The sequence below is a fragment of the Rattus norvegicus genome, chromosome 10, assembly GCF_021556685.1.
Source record: "Rattus norvegicus strain SHRSP/BbbUtx chromosome 10, alternate assembly SHRSP_T2T, whole genome shotgun sequence".
Classification (NCBI taxonomy): domain Eukaryota; kingdom Metazoa; phylum Chordata; class Mammalia; order Rodentia; family Muridae; genus Rattus; species Rattus norvegicus.
The window spans coordinates 109457432-109475011 of NC_141543.1; the positions used below are offsets into that span (position 1 = coordinate 109457432).

At 54.3% G+C, this 17580-nt stretch overlaps 1 long non-coding RNA gene across 4 annotated transcripts; it reads left to right on the forward strand.

Annotated features, from left to right (window-relative positions):
* Positions 1-3449: 3449 nt before the first annotated feature.
* LOC120095220 (uncharacterized) lies at positions 3450-17345 on the forward strand. Of its 4 annotated transcripts, none has more exons than XR_015631368.1 (4): positions 3450-3617; positions 14017-14112; positions 16137-16329; positions 16497-17345. It is a non-coding gene; the product is annotated as an uncharacterized LOC120095220 (long non-coding RNA). The 4 variants fall into 4 exon arrangements; XR_015631365.1 differs by lacking the exon at positions 3450-3617 and adding an exon at positions 15263-15390 and having other exon boundaries at positions 13461-14112; XR_015631367.1 differs by lacking the exons at positions 3450-3617; positions 14017-14112 and adding exons at positions 14494-14587; positions 15263-15390.
* The last annotated feature ends 235 nt before the right edge of the window (positions 17346-17580 follow it).

Consider the following 17580-nt stretch of genomic DNA (forward strand, 5'->3'; position numbering starts at 1 on the left):
ATGGTGTCTATTGGGAGTAAGATGATCTGAGCAGGGCCTACTGGAGCAGAGGCCCTGGTCTAACGAGGCATCTCTCAGATGCAGACTGTGTTTGCCTGCTGTATCTGCCGGTGGTGTGTTGGGAATGAGCAGCCAGGCAGGCTTCCTGGAGGAAGCATCAGTCTTTGACCACAGGTGATGGAGGAGGAGAAACTGACTTGGCTAGGGGATGGCATGGGCCACGGGAAGGTGGTGTACCTGTTGGGAGTCCAGGGGGCTGGAGAAGTGGGGAGGAGCCGCAGCCCAGAGGCCACCTATAGGGACAGAGCCAGTTCTAAGGGACTCTTCTCCTCTCCCAAACACCTAGCAGAACCATCCTTAAAGTGTACAGAAGTGTGGCAGGCCTGGGACCCCAGGGGCCTCCAGCTAACAGAAAAACCACCCTGCTTCACCAGAGCAGGGTGCTCTGGCCCTGACCCGCAGGCTCTGCCCGATTCCCGAATTCCAGTCCTTAGAAAACAAACCCTTATCTCATTGTCTGGCTCCAGCTTCTGCTGGGAAGTGGGGGGCGGGAGCGAAGGCTCCATGGGAGGGGGGTGGATGGGCTGGGAGCAGCCAAGGGAGCTCTCAGGGGAGAGAGGGGACAAAAGAGCAGGACACCTCCCTTCCATGGCAGGAGCAGAGAATAGCCACCTGCTTGTAACCCTCTCAGACTGCAAGGCCTTCCTGAGGGAGCGCCCTGTCAGCCCTTAAGCAGCTGTGAGGAGGGGAACTGGCTTGAGACCTAACTGGACCCCTAGCTTCTGTCCTTCTCAAGTGGCCCCACTGAGGCACACTCTTCCTGGGGCGGGGGTGGGGCACAGGAACCTCTCTGTTGCTAAGTCTTCCAGCCTGGTGCTCCGGGACCAGTCCTACCTTGGCCCCAGGATTGTGGGGGAGCCGGTAGGAATGGGGATGTGTACAACCAGGTGTGTTTAGAGGAGATCATACCGGAGCTCAACCTGGACCTGTCTGTCTGTCTCTCTGTCTGTCTCTGTTGTGTGTGTGCCTGTATTTATGTGCGTCTGTGTGCATGCCTGCGTGCATGCACACGTGTGTGCATCTGTATGGACTGTGTTCGTGCGGGAGTATATAGGACGTGTCTATAAATATGTGCGTGTTTATGGGTGGATATGTGTGCGTCTCTGTGTGTACATACGTTTGTTTGTGTACTTCCGTAGCCATGCCTGAGGTTTGAGTCATCCTGGTGAGAGAGGAGTTGTATAGACTCCCTGGTAGGCAGACAAACAGGGAGAGGGTTCGTGGCTGGGTAAGGAAAGTGGAGACTTTTCGAGAAGGCCATCTTCTTCCTCAAGCTCCTGACTTGGGACAAAAGCCTGTCAGCTTCTACCTCCCACCATCCCCCACCCCTTTGCTGTGCAGAGTCTCTCTCTCCCTGTGTTGGCTGTGCACCCGGTGCCTCACCCCAGCAAGGGCTGTCCTTCAGCTGCCGACTCTATGTGTCTGTGGTGCTTGAGATTTCCCTGCTGCTACCTGCTCTCTCCAAACTTTTCCTGCCCCCTAATTCTTTAACTCTGTCATTTCTCAACTGTATCACTGGTGACAGTTAGGGACAAGCCACCCCCATTAGGGTAAGGAATTTCCTGTAGAGCTGTCTCCTTTAGTCCTCTGCCTTGGTCCTGGTCCCCAAGCCAACCCCATCTCTCTTCCTCTCTGATTATGGCCTTTCTGCAGTTAGCACCAAAGAGTTTGTGGGGTCACCTCACCCGACCAGTTCTCCCCACAGCCACGACTCTGGGCAGGACAACCCGAGTGTCTGCAACAGCTGCTGATCCTTTTATTTGGTGTTTCTGTGTGGGCACACACGCGCATGTATGTGCACACACGTGGAGGCCACATGTCAACCTCAGTTGTTGCTCCTCTGTCCACCTTATTTTTGGGACTGCGTCCCTTACTGGGACATGGCAGGCTGGCTAGCCGGCAGGCCCTTGAACTCTGCTTGTCTGTCTCACTGGAGCAGGGATTTTGAGAGCCAGGCACCATTATCGTTTTTTTTCCATGGTGCTGGGGATGGCACACGGGTCCTCAGGGTTTCAAGACTATTACTTTACAAACTGAGCCATCTCTCCAGCCACTCCTCCCTGACCCAACCTCTTGATGTAGCTCTTTTTCTGGGGTGTTTCACCAGCACTTCAGCCTTGTGATATTTTGTCCCCCAAATGTGCTTCTCTGCTTCTCCCCATAGTCCCAGCATCTCCTGCTTGGACCCTCGCCAGCCCCATGCCAGCCATCAGCGAATGTCCTTGGTCCTCACCTTCCCTGTCTTTGGGTCTCAGCAGAAACATTCCTCCACCAGGGAGCCCACCCTGATGAAGGAAGGATGGAGTCCTCTTTCTTTCCACTGTCTACGGGCTACACATGGACACTTGTGTCACCTGATCCTCAAGACAAGAACCAGCCCATGTCCTGTGTGCTTAGTCAAGTGCCTGATTCTGGGACTTGTCAGATGATAGACGAGTGGCTGATGAGGGAGGGGCAGCCTGTGTGTCTCCGAGTGGCTGACACAGGAGTCACTAGGTCCAGTACCCCTTGATCTTGGGCCACTGTCGTGCACACAGAGAACAGGGGCCATGTGGCTCCCTGGACAGTCCAGAAACATCAAGGTCAGCCCCACCCTCATCATCTCTTGCCACTTGAGTGAGGATTTTAAGAGACTCGGGCCAGGGTTTCTGGTGGGAGAGCTGTCTTTGGGGTTACGTTTGACTGCCTGGCACTGGGCCAGGCTGGTGCAGGCTCTTGGGTGTGGGCACATGTGCGCACGTACGCTCACGTGCTGAGCTGGTTCAGTGTGCCGTGTGTGTGTGTATTCCTGTAATGCTGGGCCACTGGCAGGAAGTGAGCTGTGGGGAGGCTGCTGGGAACCCAGCCGTCCCTCGGAGATAAAGAGAGGCGGCAGATTGGAACTGTAGATAGCAGCTGGCCCCAGGAAACAGGGAGAATATCTTTCCCAGCTGCTCAGCCCACCCCTCCATAGAGCGCGGGTCCAAAGGAGACCAGGGGCATCACCATTCCAGCCTGGGGGAGGGGTAAAGCTAGGAGATCGTGGGATGCTGCCTGGGCTTAGCAGTGGGCAAATACTTGGACCGTGTAGCTTCCCCATCATGCCAAGGCCCCCCTTTCTTGATGGAGGGTTGGGGAAAGGGAAAGTAGTCACCCCTGCATGACCCCTACAGGGAGAGCCCACTGCTTTTGCCCTGAGACAGATGAGGAAACCTGGCACTGTGCCCTGAGGGCAAGGAGTGAACATGAGAGGGACCACGGCAGGTGGGCTTGCTGTGCAAACAGACACAGTGGGCTTCAGTTTCTATAAGGCCAAAGGGCCTGTTCCCTCCACCTCATCTCACCTCAGCATCGGCTTGCCTCAGCACGGCTATGAGGGAGCTCTAACTCCCCCACAGAAAAGCACACAGGGCACAAACAATTTCGAACAGCAGATGAGCTCCTGTGTTGTGGCCACTACCACCAAGAAGGGGACCAACCATGAAGCTGTGGCACCCAGTGGCTGTGGCAATGGCTCAGGAGGGCCATCCCTGCACTGGGTCAGTTGGCTGAGGCAGCAGGGTTTTCATGAGTCTGAGGTCAGTGTGGGTGACAGAGTGAAATCCTGTCTTTAAAGGGAGGGAAAAAAGTATACCTGAGTCAAGGTTCCAGAAACTTCCCCCCTCCCTCCCTCCCTCTCTCCCTCCTTCCCTCCTTCCCTCCCTCCCTTTGCCTTCCTGATCATCACCTGCTTCCCTTGTTGATCTGCGAGCTCGTGTCCTTCTCTCTAGACAGTGAGCTGGGGCTGGATTTTGAATCATTGTGCAAGTGGAATTCTTGAGGTTAGGAACCGTCTTCCTGAGAGCCATCACCTCTCCGTGGGTTGTCCTTCCTGTTTTGTGGAAGCCTTGTAACTTTCTAGTCTAGACCTAAGCTTTAGGGTGTCAGTTGTCACCTGGAGTCCTGGGGCTTGGCAGCAAGCTGTCTTTTACCTGCTAAACCATCTCGAAGGCCCTAGGACACAGTTCCAGTCAGGAACCTTCAGCCACGTCCGGTTTGCTTTGTGAGTTGGTGCTGCTGCCGGGAGCATCCTTGTTCCTGGCTCCGAGTCCCTCTGCTTCTGTGGCCTGGGGTGGAACCAGTGAGTCACCAGGCTACCTCGAAAGCCACCTCCCCAAGGGATGGAAGTGTGTTCTCCCACTTCCCATCTGGATGACTCTTGCGTCATCAGACTTACTCCGGCCCTCTGGGCAGGCAGGCATGTGGTATGCGTGTCCTTGGGATGTGCAGGACCTCACTTTGTGATGGGGTCCTTTAGACTCCTTTTAAGCAAAGGACCCAGCTTCCCGAGGATCAGCCAGTAAGTGGTTAGTTTACATATGCTGGAACCAGTTGGGAAATGTATGCCCAGTCCCACTCTCTCGGGGTTTTGATCTTACCTTGTATGGCCTTTGTTTATCTGTGTGTGTGTGTGTGTGTGTGTGTGTGTGTGTGTTGGTGCGCATGCGCATGTGTGTGTTTATTTTATTTTATTTTATTTTGAGATAAGGTCTCTCTATAGAGTTCTGACTATCGTGAACCTCACTATGTAGACCAGGCTGGCCTTGAGATCCGCCTGCCCATGCCTCCCTGGTACTGAATTAAAGTCATGAATCACCATGCCCAGCTTGTGACTGGCTCTTATGAAGTTCTCCTCAGCAACTCAGCACCTCCAGGTCCAAGGGCATCTCAGCCATCAGCTTCTGCAAGGGAAACAGTGCTGTGTGCATCTGAGTGTGTGTGCACTCACCACCTGCTAGGTGTGCATCTGAGTTTGTGTGCACTCACCACCTGCTAGGTGTGCATCTGAGTGTGTGTGCACTCAGCACCTGCTATGTGTGCATCTGAGTGTGTGTGCACTCAGCACCTGCTAGGTGTGCATCTGAGTGTATGTGTGTGCTCAGCACCTGCTAGGTGTGCATCTGAGTGTGTGTGTGTGCTCAGCACCTGCTAGGTGTGTATCTGAGTGTGTGTGTGTGCTCAGCACCTGCTAGATGTGCATCTGAGTGTGTGTGTGTGCACTCACCACCTGCTAGGTGTGCATCTGAGTGTGTGTGCGCTCAGCACCTGCTAGGTGTGCATCTGAGTGTGTGTGCACTCACCACCTGCTAGGTGTGCATCTGAGTGTGTGTGCGCTCATCTGCTAGACGTGTATCGGAGCGTGCTGAGGGAGCCATAGAGACCAGGACTTACAAGGAACAGTAGGAAGGACTCGGGGCTCCGAGGGAGCAGAGCCACCCTGTCCTGCCTGGTGGTCCTGTGATAAGAACAGGACGGATAGAGGTAATCTTACTGAGATTGGCCACTTTCGAGCATTTTTGCCAGAGCAGTGAGGAGACCACACACCCTGTGCATCCTCCCTCGGCCCAACTGGAGAGTCGGTCATGTGTTGTTCTTGCAATCATGGGACTGGTCACATGTTGCAGTCATGATCAGTTCATGATCTGGTCCTTCCTCTTCTTTCTACAGAGAGCCAGCTCCATCCCACCCCCATGTCCCATCTGGCCCAGCCGAAATGATCCGAATCACCTCCTACACCATCCCCTCTCCAGAGAGCACAAATGCTAAGGCTACATGTCTTAGACCTGCATGTCTGACTGAGGGACCCACATTTTGAGGTCCCTTGGGGTAGCACCACCAGGATGTGCTTTAAGGGGAATTTGAGAGGTGGCTTTGGAGCATGGGAGCCCAACAGAGAAGGCTTGGAGGAGCAGAGGACACCCTGGGGAATCCTGGAGGACTATTGCCCCTGTGTGTGTTCGGAAAGCAGATGACCTCCAGGAATCTTAGATTGGGTGGGGCAGGGAAGAGCATTGGATCCTTGAGGTAGCACAGTCCTCACTCAGTGGCCTCCCTGAGAGATTAGGGGTTGCAGGCATTGAGGGCAGGAGCCTTGGGCTCCCCAGAAGAGTTTGGGAGAAGTCCCACCAGCTGTGCTTAGAGACTGTGTGAGCGTCTGCCACCTTCCCAGGTGTCCCAAGCTCTACTTGGCAGCAGGCTATACCATATTCCGTGCTATCTGTTCCTTCCCAGGCCCCTCCCTCCAAGACAGCTTGCTAGTCTTGTCCCCGTTCCCGCCCCCCCAACAGTGCAGCCCGCTGCTGGCTCCTGCTCCTCGCTGCTTGCTCACAGGACAGCCTGGCTCCTGGGCTGTGCTGCATTTGACATTATTTACCGTGCAACTTCCTCCTTCTTCTTCCAGGAACTTGTCTGTAACTTCAGGCGGCTTCTGATCAGGCAGCAAGACCTCTAATCTCTCACATCTCATTTACTGGCACCAAGCTTCCTGCTGTGGAGCCTGGACGGAGGTGCAGGGTCAGCACCCTGCCTGCTGAGATTCTCGCCTGCTCTGGGGCCCCCAGCTCTGTCCTTTCAGATTTTCAGGCAGGAGGACAACAGGGTCAGATTCTGGGGCTGCATGGATTCGTCTCAACAGCCCCTGTCCCAGTACAGGGAGCAGGAGTGGGGTGGGCCTTGGGGCTCAGGATCTAGCCCACAAAGCCAGTGCCCCTCCCTCTGCCCTTGTGGACTTGGCAGAGGCCCCAGAGGGCATGCCTCTCTTGAGACTGTCCCCGGTGTCCCCTGAATTCCCTGACTCCACAGCCTGGGGCCAGAACCCAATGGGAAAGCCTGGGAAGGTTTGGGAGACTGGTATGAATGGTGGGTGTGGTCAGGGTTTCAGGTTTTGGGCCTGCTGGAGATGTAGGCTTGGCCCGGTTGTCAAATGTCAAACGTAGTAGGCTTCCCGAGTCCCCTAGTGTCCTGGCTGTTTTTGTGTGTCAACTTGACACAAGCTGGAGTTCTCACAGAGAAAGGAACCTCCCGTGAGGAACTGCCTCCATGAGATCCAGCTGTAGGGCATTTTCTCAACTAGTGATCAAGGAGGAAGGGCCCACTACGGATGGTGCCATCCTTGGTCTGGTGATCCTGGGTTCTATAGAAAAGCAGACTGAGAAAGTTATGAGGAGCAAGCCAGTAAGCAGCACCCCTCCATGGCCTGGGTATCAGCTCCTGCTTCCCGCCCTGTCTTGGTCCAGGCTTCTTGGTCATGCTGTCTAAGCAGCAATAGAAACCCTGACTGAGACGCCTAGCACAGTTTGACATCTGCCAGGCCCCCACCCAGGCTCTGAGTCTTTGACAGGTAGACCTGCCTAACTCAGGAACATTGTTCTTGAAGATGTCCCCGACTTAGGACCTTCAGGACCTTGCTGTGTTGTGAAACAAAGCCATCAGTAGAAACTGTCCTTGTCTTGATCTTTTCTAGACTATCGCACATGCGACGTGAGACCGTCCTAGTGGCTGTGAAGTGGCTAGACCCCATAGCTCCTCAGCCCCGGGACCATTAGGAAAACCATGGGGCAGCTAACCGTCAGACTGAGCATGGGGACCCCAATGGAGGAGCTAGAGAAAGAACTGAAAGAGCTGAAGGGGTTTGCAACCCCATAGGAAGAACAACAATGATCACCCACCATGTGATCGTATCTGTGAGTCCTCCAGTCAGTTACTTCTCCCAGAGCCAGGATTCAAACGTCATAGCTCAAATTGCCGTATGTTGCCCTTTTACCCTTCGCAGAGGAAGTCGGATGTCAGGAGGAACCAACTCTGCTCTTTGCTACCTATTTCAGTAGCATTCATTCCCTTCCACAGGCAAGCCTCACCTCTCTTCCCCTGGCAGTCTGGCAGAGGGTGGAGAGTGGCCACTGTTGGAGGCCACCTCACATCAGCAGGAACTTTGGTCACAGTGGCAGAGCATTGGGAAGAAGGGAGACAGTTTGAGCTGGCACAGGGGCTTGTGCAGAAGGCACCAAGAACTCACCCAGGAGTCCCAAGGGCATCTGTAAGGCCTTGCTCTTCAGGCTGGAATGTGTGAGAACCAAGGGCTGCACTTAGCATTTAAACCACATGCTCAACGGACAAGCCCAATTATATTTCTCCTTAATGCTGGCAGTAGATGGATTTTATTCATATTATTCTCTTGGGGCCATGAAGACAGGGTTTTATAGACCCCCAGAGCAGCCTCGATGTGTAGCTAAGGATCTTTTTTATTTTTTTTAAGATTTATTTTGTATGTGAGTACATTGTCACTGTCTTCAGACACACCAGAAGAGGCATTGGATCCCCATTACAGATGGTTGTGAGCCACCATGTGGTTGCTGGGACTTGAACTCAGGACCCGTGGAAGAGCAGTCAGTGCTCTTAACCACTGAGCCATCTCTCCAGTCGCCAAGACAGAGTCTTGCTCTGTAGCACCGGTCGGTCTGGCAAGTACTATGTAGACCAGGTTAACCTAGAACTCACAGCAATCCTGCCTCAGACCCCAAAGTGCTAAGACTACAGGCAAGAGATACCACACCCGCTTTTTGGAGAATATTTTATATGCAGTAATATACAAGTGTCCTGCAGAGACTCGTAATCTGCAAATTCCAATGTGTATGTGGGTTTTATTGGCAGGTAGGTGCACAGCGCTGATAACGTCAGGCTTGAATGAAGGCCATCGTTTCCCGGGTCTGATACTTTCTTGTCCTGGCACCTGCTTGCTGAGTCCAGGCTGGAAGAAGGCCCCCCTTTGGGGTGTCTGGAGGGCTGTGTGCAGTACAGAGTGACCTGAGGGTGATTTGGTCACAGAGAGGCTCACGCCCCCCCCCCCGTAGTGGGGAATTGCTGGGAGCAGAGACGAGCCTGAGTGTCTCTTACCCTAAGGTGTTGGACCCCCCCATGGTCATACCCTAAGACCTGTTCACCCAGCATAGGACAGCATGCAGAAGTGACACCCTCCTGTGGTGGGCAGGTACAGCTGTTTCTGGGAGCGGCAGAATCCCACAGACAGGCTGGACCAAACACGGGCAACTGCCCGGTACACTGCCAGGTCTCCCTCCTCTCATGGGTTCTGAACGTTTGAGAGGTGCCAGCAACCCTGAGGTTTTGGTGCATTCCCAACAGTGGGGTATGGAGGTGAACTGCCATTTGGGGGAGGAAGATTCTGGGAGAAAACAAGGTCAAGGTTCTCAGGCCTTCGCTGGGCGCTGGGTTAGGATACTCTGCCTCCTGTCAAGGAGTGGAAATCACATCAGGGCCAGGATCCTGGCGTTGCAGGACGGCGACTCCCACTGGTGACGAAGCAGGCTCAGGAGGCTCCTGTAAGTACTGTGGGCAGGACTGGAGCCTGGGCGTCCAACGCTCAGGTTTCTGTGTACCACAGTAGGTGGCCAGTGTGTGTAAAGGCAGCCGAGGACCGTGCCGAGAAGGTGGTCCAGCTCTCATTCTCTTCTGTACCTGGGTGAGTCACTTCCGGTTTAAAGCCTGCCTCTTCCTCCAGGGAGTCTCCCATGATAGCCTCATCTCTGCCAAGGTCCATAGCCTCATTCTTCCGTCTCTCCTGCACCTGGCTCATCTCGAGGCAGCAGCTTCTGTCCTTGTCACTGTCCCCACGTCCCTCACAGGGCTGCAGGATCCCTTCCTGGCTCTTATTTCAGGATCCCCATCACGATGTTGGGCATCGTCGTTGGGTGCTCAGGAACTGTGTGAGGACTGAGGAGGACTGAGGAGGCTTTCTTCAGAAGACAGTCCCCGGAGACATGAGCCGGGGGACAGGACACTTCCATCAAAGGCTAGGACCTCTGCTGACCCTGGGATAGACAAGGGTATTCAGCTCCTGTAGTCAACTGGGGCCCCTCTAGGCTTTTGGTTTTTTGAGATAGCATCTCACTGAGCAGCAGGAGTTAGCCTCGAACTCACAGAGGACCTCTGCTGGGATGTGGCAGGTTCCTAACCAGGAACACCACAGGAGAGAGCCTTCCGTTGGTGTGGGCCCTCCTGCCAAGGAGGACATAAAGGGCAGCTGAATCCCTCTGAAAGTTCGCTTGGACTTCCTGCCTGGGCCACGCAGTTCAGGCCGTCCCTTGGAATCTAGAGGTCATGTGTTCAACTTGTTCATGTCCTGTGTAAGTGTTTACTGGGAACCAAGAGCCTTCCAGGCACTGGGCTCGGGAAACCTGGACTAGGGGCTGGGCTTCAGGCTGTCCAGCTACCTCATGCTATGCTAGGGCTCTGACCCCACTCCTGGACACTGGTCCCCTCTGTGCTCACTCTGGCTGGCCCCTGGGCTCTGGGTAGAGACCTAGAAGCCTCCCCTACCCCACCACCCCCATGAAGTCCATTGGGGATGGGTGGAACAGCTTCCCTAGAGCCCCCTATGGGCAGCCATTCCCAGAATGGGGGTTTAATTTTTGTTGTTCTTGTTGTTGGCAAACATTCATGTGGTCTTAATTATTTATATGTGGCACTTATCCCCCCAGATGTTTCTCTGGGATTGTGGAGGCAGTCAAACATGCTTGGCTGGCAGCAGCAGGGTGGGAAGCAGACAGAAGCTCAGGCCCAGGCAGCACCCAAGTCATCCTGGCCCAGTGGTCAAGATGGAAGGACTCCCATCAGTGGGGGCGTTGACCTTCCCGTGCACTGGTGTGTGTGTGTGTGTGTGTGTGTGTGTGTGTGTGTGTGAAGCTGTACACGTAGGTTGTGCCCATGGGAGTCTAGAACTGGCAGGCTCACCCACTGCTTCATCTTGGTTGCCGTGGGCATTACCACCGAAGCCCAGCTCTTCTGGTATTGGGTTGATAGGTGGAGCTCCATAGGGACCCAGTCACCCATGAGACCCAAAGAAGGGCCCTAGACAGGCCGTGACCTATAATCCTGGTACTTGAGAGGCAAAGGCATGAGGCTTGGGAGTTTAAACCTAGCCTGGGCTACACTGTGTTCTAGGCTAGCTTGGGCAAAATGAAATCCTGTCTCCGAAAAATGAAACCAGGGGTTGAAAAGATGGCTCAATGGTAAAACGCAGCAGCCGCTCTTGAAGACGACCAAGGTTCAGCTCCCAGCACCCACGTGGCAGCTCACAGGCATCTGTAACTCCAGTTCTGGGGATCCAGTGCCTTCTTTGGGCACCAGGGATGCATGGGGTGAATGTCCATCCACACAGGCAAAACACCTGCACACGAGTTAGGAATCAGCTGGGCATGGCTTAAGCTTGGAAAGGAGTGGGAGGCTGAGTGGTGGCGGCGGTGGTGGTGGCGGTGGTGGCAGCCTTAATCCCAGTGCTTGCTCTGGAGGCAGAGGCAGGCAGATTTGAGAATTCAGGAATAGTCTGGTCTATAGAGTTCCAGGACAGCCAGGGCTACAAAGCCTGTCTTGAAAAACAAAACCACAACACCAATTAATTAATTAATTAATTAAAGATTAAAAAAATACCTTTAAGCCCTTGTTGCTCTTGCTGAGGACCTGGGTTCTCTTCCCAGCATGCACATGGTGCCACAGCTACCTGCTGTCTGTAACTCCAGTTCTTCTGGATCTGATTCCCCCCCCCCCCTTTTGAGTATCAGGCATACATGTATTCCACAAATACACATGCAGGCGAAAAACACTCATCACCCAAAATAAATGAGTCTTTTTCTTTTTTTGAAGATTTATTTGTTTTATATACGTTGAGTACACTCTAGCTGTCTTCAGACGCGCCAGAAGAGGGCATCAGATCTCATTACAGATGGTTGTGAGCCACCATGTGGTTGCTGGGATTTGAACTCAGGACCTCTGGAAGAGCAGTCAGTGCTCTTAACCGCTGAGCCATCTCTCCAGCCCAAAATAAATGAGTCTTAAAAAGGCCAGCCTACGAGCTGTACGGTGGTGTGTGGGGGTGCGCACCTGAAATCCCAGCGTCTGAGAAGTCATTCTCTCTGAGGGTGAGTTTCAGGCAAACCTGGTTCGTACAGGGAATTCCGAACTAGCCAGGGGCTACGGTTTGTCTCAAACAAGGTTTTTGTCCAAACAAACCAATGCGAGGTGGCATGGGAGACCCTGGCGTTCCAACACCACCTGCTCACTAGTGCTTGCTCACTAGTAAGACGGAGTGGTCTTACTGTGTTTATTTTGCAGATGAGGCTCAGACACGTGACATGCCGGGGTTGGTACCTTGTCATTCCGTTTATGATCCGCTGTCCCAGGGACTAAATTGAACACAGAGGAGGGTGTGGTTCGCTCCTCCCTACCAGGTCCCAGCTTTCGCAGCCCCATAGGAGATTCCTGAAGTGACTTTGCCCTGAACCTGCCCTGAACTTGCAGGGTTGCTGAGGCTGCAGAGGGCAGCCTTCTCACACAGGGTCCTCTTCGAAGTGCTCCACCAGCCCACCCTTAGCCAGATCTCGGGTCTGTGCACCCACAGCCAGCAAGGCCTCAGGAGTCTGCGGCTGCATCAGCTGCAAGCCAGGGCATCGCGTGGGTCTGGGTGGGAGGTCCAGTGTACCCCCACCCTCCAGGAAAGGAAGCGGGACAACATCTCTCCCACTACCTACTCATAAACCCACCTGAGTGAGCGCTAGCAGGGCAGGGTGGACTGGGAGCTGCCCCTGGGGACACCTGTCCCTGCTCACACCCATCATGGGGGCTTTCGTTTGTGATGTGTCGGGTGGAAAGAACAGGCAATTGGTGATTTAGCCCAAGTTTCCATCGCTGGGATCCGAGTGGGGCGAGCTCCTGCCAGGGTACCGCTGGCCTCCGGGACCGGTGTGTGGGGTTCAGGACAGGATTCTTCCCTGAAATTGAGCATCCTCTCCCCATTCCTGCAGCCTGTGAGTAGTGCTCTCCGAGAGAACTCTTCCAGGCGGGAGATTCCCTGCGGCTCCCGGCGCGGGGCCTGCGGGCCTGGTAATTGGTGCATCGATTCGCAGCTGGGGTGTAGGGCTCTAAGATGGGGGCGGGAGGCCGAGTCTCGGGCAGGCCCTGGGGAGATATTGCTGGAGGGAGGTGGGGAGACCGGTGGTGCCAGGTTAGGGAGGGCCTCCATGCCTCGCTGAGCCACAGAAAAGGGGGACGATTAGGATCCCTGGGGTGGCCAGGACCGCCCGGGCCCCCTTGGGCCCCTGGAAGAATTGGTTCCCACCAGCCAACCTGTTCCCACAGCCAGAAGTTGCCATGGTGACCCCCTCCCACCTTCAGCTACAGCTTTTCCAGTAAAACCACTGCCGAGATCCATACTTCCCGACAGGCACGCCTGCGGGCCCCCACCCCCCTCGTGGCAGCCGGGAGCAGCTGGGAGTTAACCCTGCATTTGCCGGGGAACTGTTGTTTGGGGGTTGTGGGGGGAGGAAATCAGGAGCCAATAGTCGGGGCCGTGGGTTGGAGTGAAGGTGGGCAGGAGCATGATCTTGGCCAGCGACTTGAGCAAGTCTGGAACTTGGAGCAAGGAAGCCAAGCTTAGCCAAGCCCCCTGGGCCTCTGGGAGGCCTTGCCTTGCTGGGGCCCACTGGCAGCCATGCTCCAGCCTCGGGAGGGACCCAGCTGTATATGGGACAGTGGATTCTGTCTAGCTTAGTCTGAGCTGCAGCCCCTGTCTGGTTTTCTCCCTTGTCCCACAGGCACAAATTCTTTTCCTGGAGGCCGAAAGAGCCCTACAGCCTGGGGTTTGGCGTTCCTGTGGGTCGTGCTACCCCAGAGGTCCCAGCTGCCCCCTGCTTCAGTGTCCTGCCTTAAGAAGTGGGGAGAACAACACTAGCTGCTTACCCATCTGAGGAGGAAGATGGTGCTCCTTGAACGGCACCACCTCTTTGGGCCCCAGGGACCCGTGGCCGGGCCTCTGTTAGGGAAGGGGCCCCTTGGGGACACTGAGGCTGCAGGCCCAGGGGGGTCCATCTGCGGCTCTGGCTGGCCTCACTTCCACTGTGAGCTGCTAGCTGCTGCAGCTCTAATTGTTCTCTGTAGCCGGATGAGTAATTGAGAGGTCTTTGAAGGGAATTAATTAGGCCGCTTATTGACTGTAAATGCTTGCCGGGGATGATAAAGGGAAGGCTGGACGCCCGTGTGGGCCCGACTCGGGCACAATTGGACATTTCAGCCACATTCTGCTCCCCCTGGGGTCAGCTGCTCAGCTTGGCAGGGACCTGACCCTCTTGTCTGTCCTGCCCCCTCCTCCAGGAAGGGACCAAGCACGCTGAGTCCTGCTTAGTCTACACCCCTACACCCTGCTTCTGGTGTTGGAGGCAGCACTCTGTGCCATAAATCTTCCCAAAGGTGAGCTGGGGTTTCTTCCCACAGGAGGAATAAAGGTTTGTTTGGCCAGCCCCATGTTGGGAGCACTTCCCTAGGAGAATGTGAGGGTCGAGTCCAGAGACAGGCTGGGGGCAGGTTCTTACCCTCAGCTCTTGGAGAGAAGTACCTTACTCGAGACCTGCTGGGTTGTCGTTGGGCTCCGATGTCCAGCCCATCCCCCACTCCCACCCCCACCCCCACCCCAGTCCCAGCCCTTTTCTGGGAAGAAGGGAGAAACTGGAAATCTAGCAAGCATTCCTGCCCTCCTAGGCTAGGGTCAGAGTGTAAACAGTCGTGCAGTCGGACACAGTTGGGGAGGGTGAGGAGGGCAGGACCCTGTTGGGGTGGCGCCTGGTTGACTTGTCAGGAGGTGGCACTGATAACCCGAACTGAGAAGTAGCCATAGGGGCTCCCCTTTCTTATGGCCTCTGCTCCCTGCTGGCGGGTTCTAAGCTAGGTCAGTACGGTCTAATCTGCTGACTTTATTCTTGTAGCAGCCTTCCACAGATCCTGCCCACAGAGCCAGTACTGGGGGCAAAAACTCTACTTTGCAGAGACTCGGGGCAGCCCTGGCTTCCTTAAGGACTGGATGAATGAATGAATGAATGAATGAATGAATGAATGAATGAATGAGTGGATCTTAGCCCCCTTTATCCAGTCAGAGGACCCATGGGGTGAGGGTCTGCCAGGACCAGGGACTGTCAGTGTTGATGTCTTGAGGTGAGATACAGACTGAGCCACTGGGGGACAGTTCCAGGCACAGCCCCCGAGAGTTCAGGAGTCAGTCCTTGGTTCTAGCTGGCTGCAGCATTCCTGGGTCCAGTAGGAACTTGCAGAGGAGAGAGGCTCAGGCTGCAGGGCTGGGAACAGAGCTGGCGCAAAAGGAGGGTGAGTGTGGCCATGCCCCAGAAAGACAGGTAGTGGCGGCTCTGAGGTTGCTGGGATGAAGAATGTTGTGGATCCAGGTGGCTAGATCTGAAGTTGGGGGACCAGAAGGAGATGGCAGGTGTCACCTTAGGAGCACAGGGACTTACTGGCAGGAGGGAAGATATTCTGAGGAGACTCTAGACCACCTCCCTTTGGCTACTAGACCTGTAAGAGGATTAACCCTGAGAAATTGGAATCTCCACAGGAGATGTTTAGAGAAGGAAAGGGCTGAGGCCTGGTGTCAGCCAGAGGGGAGCTTGTCTCCCAGGAAGAGACTTCATACCGTTCTGACAACTTGTTAGGTCACCTACGGGAGAGAGGAGCCGGGAAATGGTGAGCCAGTTCCACCTTGGCCAAGACTACTTGGCTCTTCATGCCTCTTGCCCTCTGTTTAAACACAAACCTCACGCCAGGACCCTCAGAGGGGTTTGTGGGAGGAGGGTGTCACTGGATGTCTTTGGTCTCTTCTCAATGTGCCCACATCAAATAAATCTCTTTTCTCTGCTTTGATATAGCTTGTCTCTTTCATTGGCCTAGTGGGGTCTGGAGGCTAAGCCTGCCTTGTTAATGCTTTCATGGTCCAGCCAGGCTCTGACCCTAACAACTTGGATAACAGGATGCTCCTGGTGTTTCCACAAGCCCTCCTCACCCTGTACTGGAAGAGGCTCCCAAGGGGCCTTGCGAGCTGTCCACTGTTTTCTCTTGGGTCCAGCCATTGGGAGCACTTGCAGAAGGCGGGGGTGTGGGGATGTGGAGCTGTGGTTGTTACATCCTCTGGATTTGTGGGTCTGTATCCTCTTCCTCCTCGCTCCCAGCTGGCAGCTCTTAAGGGTTAGCCCTCTCTCTCCTGAGCTTCAGAAACCACAAATGACTCTGAGGAAGAGAAGCCTGTCTTCCCCAAGGTGGCTGAAGCTGAGCACCTGGAACCTGAGGACAGCTGGTAGCCTCAGAAATGCACCGACAAGAGTTGAGGAAGAGTTGTGCGCCCAAGGGGAAACAGAGGCAGTCAAGAGCTCAGGCCTGGCTGGAGCCCACTCTTCACTTCTGATAGAGTTCTCCTTCTCTTCTGCTCCTTCCAGGTCAGGGCGTGCATATGTCCCATCTACTCAGCCCAGAACCAAGAAGGGAGTGAGAGTGGGCTCCACGGCAAAGTGACCAATCAAATGCCTTCCTGGAGCTGGGGGCGGAGCAGGCGGCAAAACGACCAATCAAATGTCTTCCTGGGCTGGGGCGGAGCAGACGACAGTAATCCACCTGTGACACCCAGGCAGAGTATGGTACCATTTGTGATACCCAGTCATTAATTCTGTTTTCCGACACTCAATGCGAATTTGATTTTTTTTTTATTAACTTGAGTATTTCTTATATACATTTCGAGTGTTATTCCCTTTCCCGGTTGCGAATTTGAATTTTTGTTCTTTCTTCCTTCCTTTTCCGAGTGCTGGGACCACAGACGTGTTCAAAGCCAGGACAACGGATGCAGGGCTGTACATGTGGAGCGGTTGGCAGAGCGCTTGTCTAGCACACCCAAGGCTCTGGGCTCGATCTCCACACTCTGTGGAGGTGCTCGCCTCACACTGCACACCCTCGGCAGAGGGTAGAGAGGTGTGGGGATCAGAAGTTCAGGGTCGTGGTTGGCTGCACAGCAAGTTTTAGGAGAGCCTGAGTTACACAAGACTTTGTCTCTAAAAGAAGGTGGGCTGGGGGCAGGGGATGACCCCTACATGCATAAGGAGTTCAATTTGGAGCTCAGGTTCAGGGGCAAGGGTCGGTAACCCTACTGCTCACTAGATAGACAGTCTGGCCAAGTGGTGAGCTTCTGGTCTCCAAAAATAAGGTAGAGGGTATTAAAGGTAGGTTCCTGATGTCAGCCTCTGGCTTCCATACATGAACACGTGTGCTTGCACACCCGCACACCCACGTGTAGATCATACACTAAGATGTGATAGGACATTTCAAAGTAAGGATGCATCACTCCACATGGCAATCAAGAAGCCAGCTGTTAGGACTGGACAGATGGCTCAGCGGTTAAAAGCACTGACTGTTGGGGCTGGGGATTTAGCTCAGTGGTAGAGCGCTTACCTAGGAAGCCCAAGGCCCTGGGTTCGGTCCCCAGCTCCGGAAAAAAAGAACCAAAAAAAAAAAAAAAAAAGCACTGACTGTTTTTCCAGAGGTCCTGAGTTCAATTCCCAGCAACCACATAGTGGCTCACAGCCATCTGTAATGGGATCCAATGCCTTCTTCTGCTGTGTCTGAAGACAGCAACAGTGTACTTATATATAATAAGTAAATAAAAAAAAATCTTAAAAAAAAAGCCAGCTCTTGTTTTGTTCTAACTTTGATTACCAATGTCCGTGTGTTTGATGACCATGCATGCACTCAGGCAACTGTGCCCATGTGGAGGTCAGGGGACAACTTTGTAGAATTGGTTCTCTCTTTCCACCTTTATGTGGGTTCCAGGGAGCGAACTCAGGCACCAAGCTTGCACCACAAACATCTTTGCCCTCTGAGATGTTTCGCCAG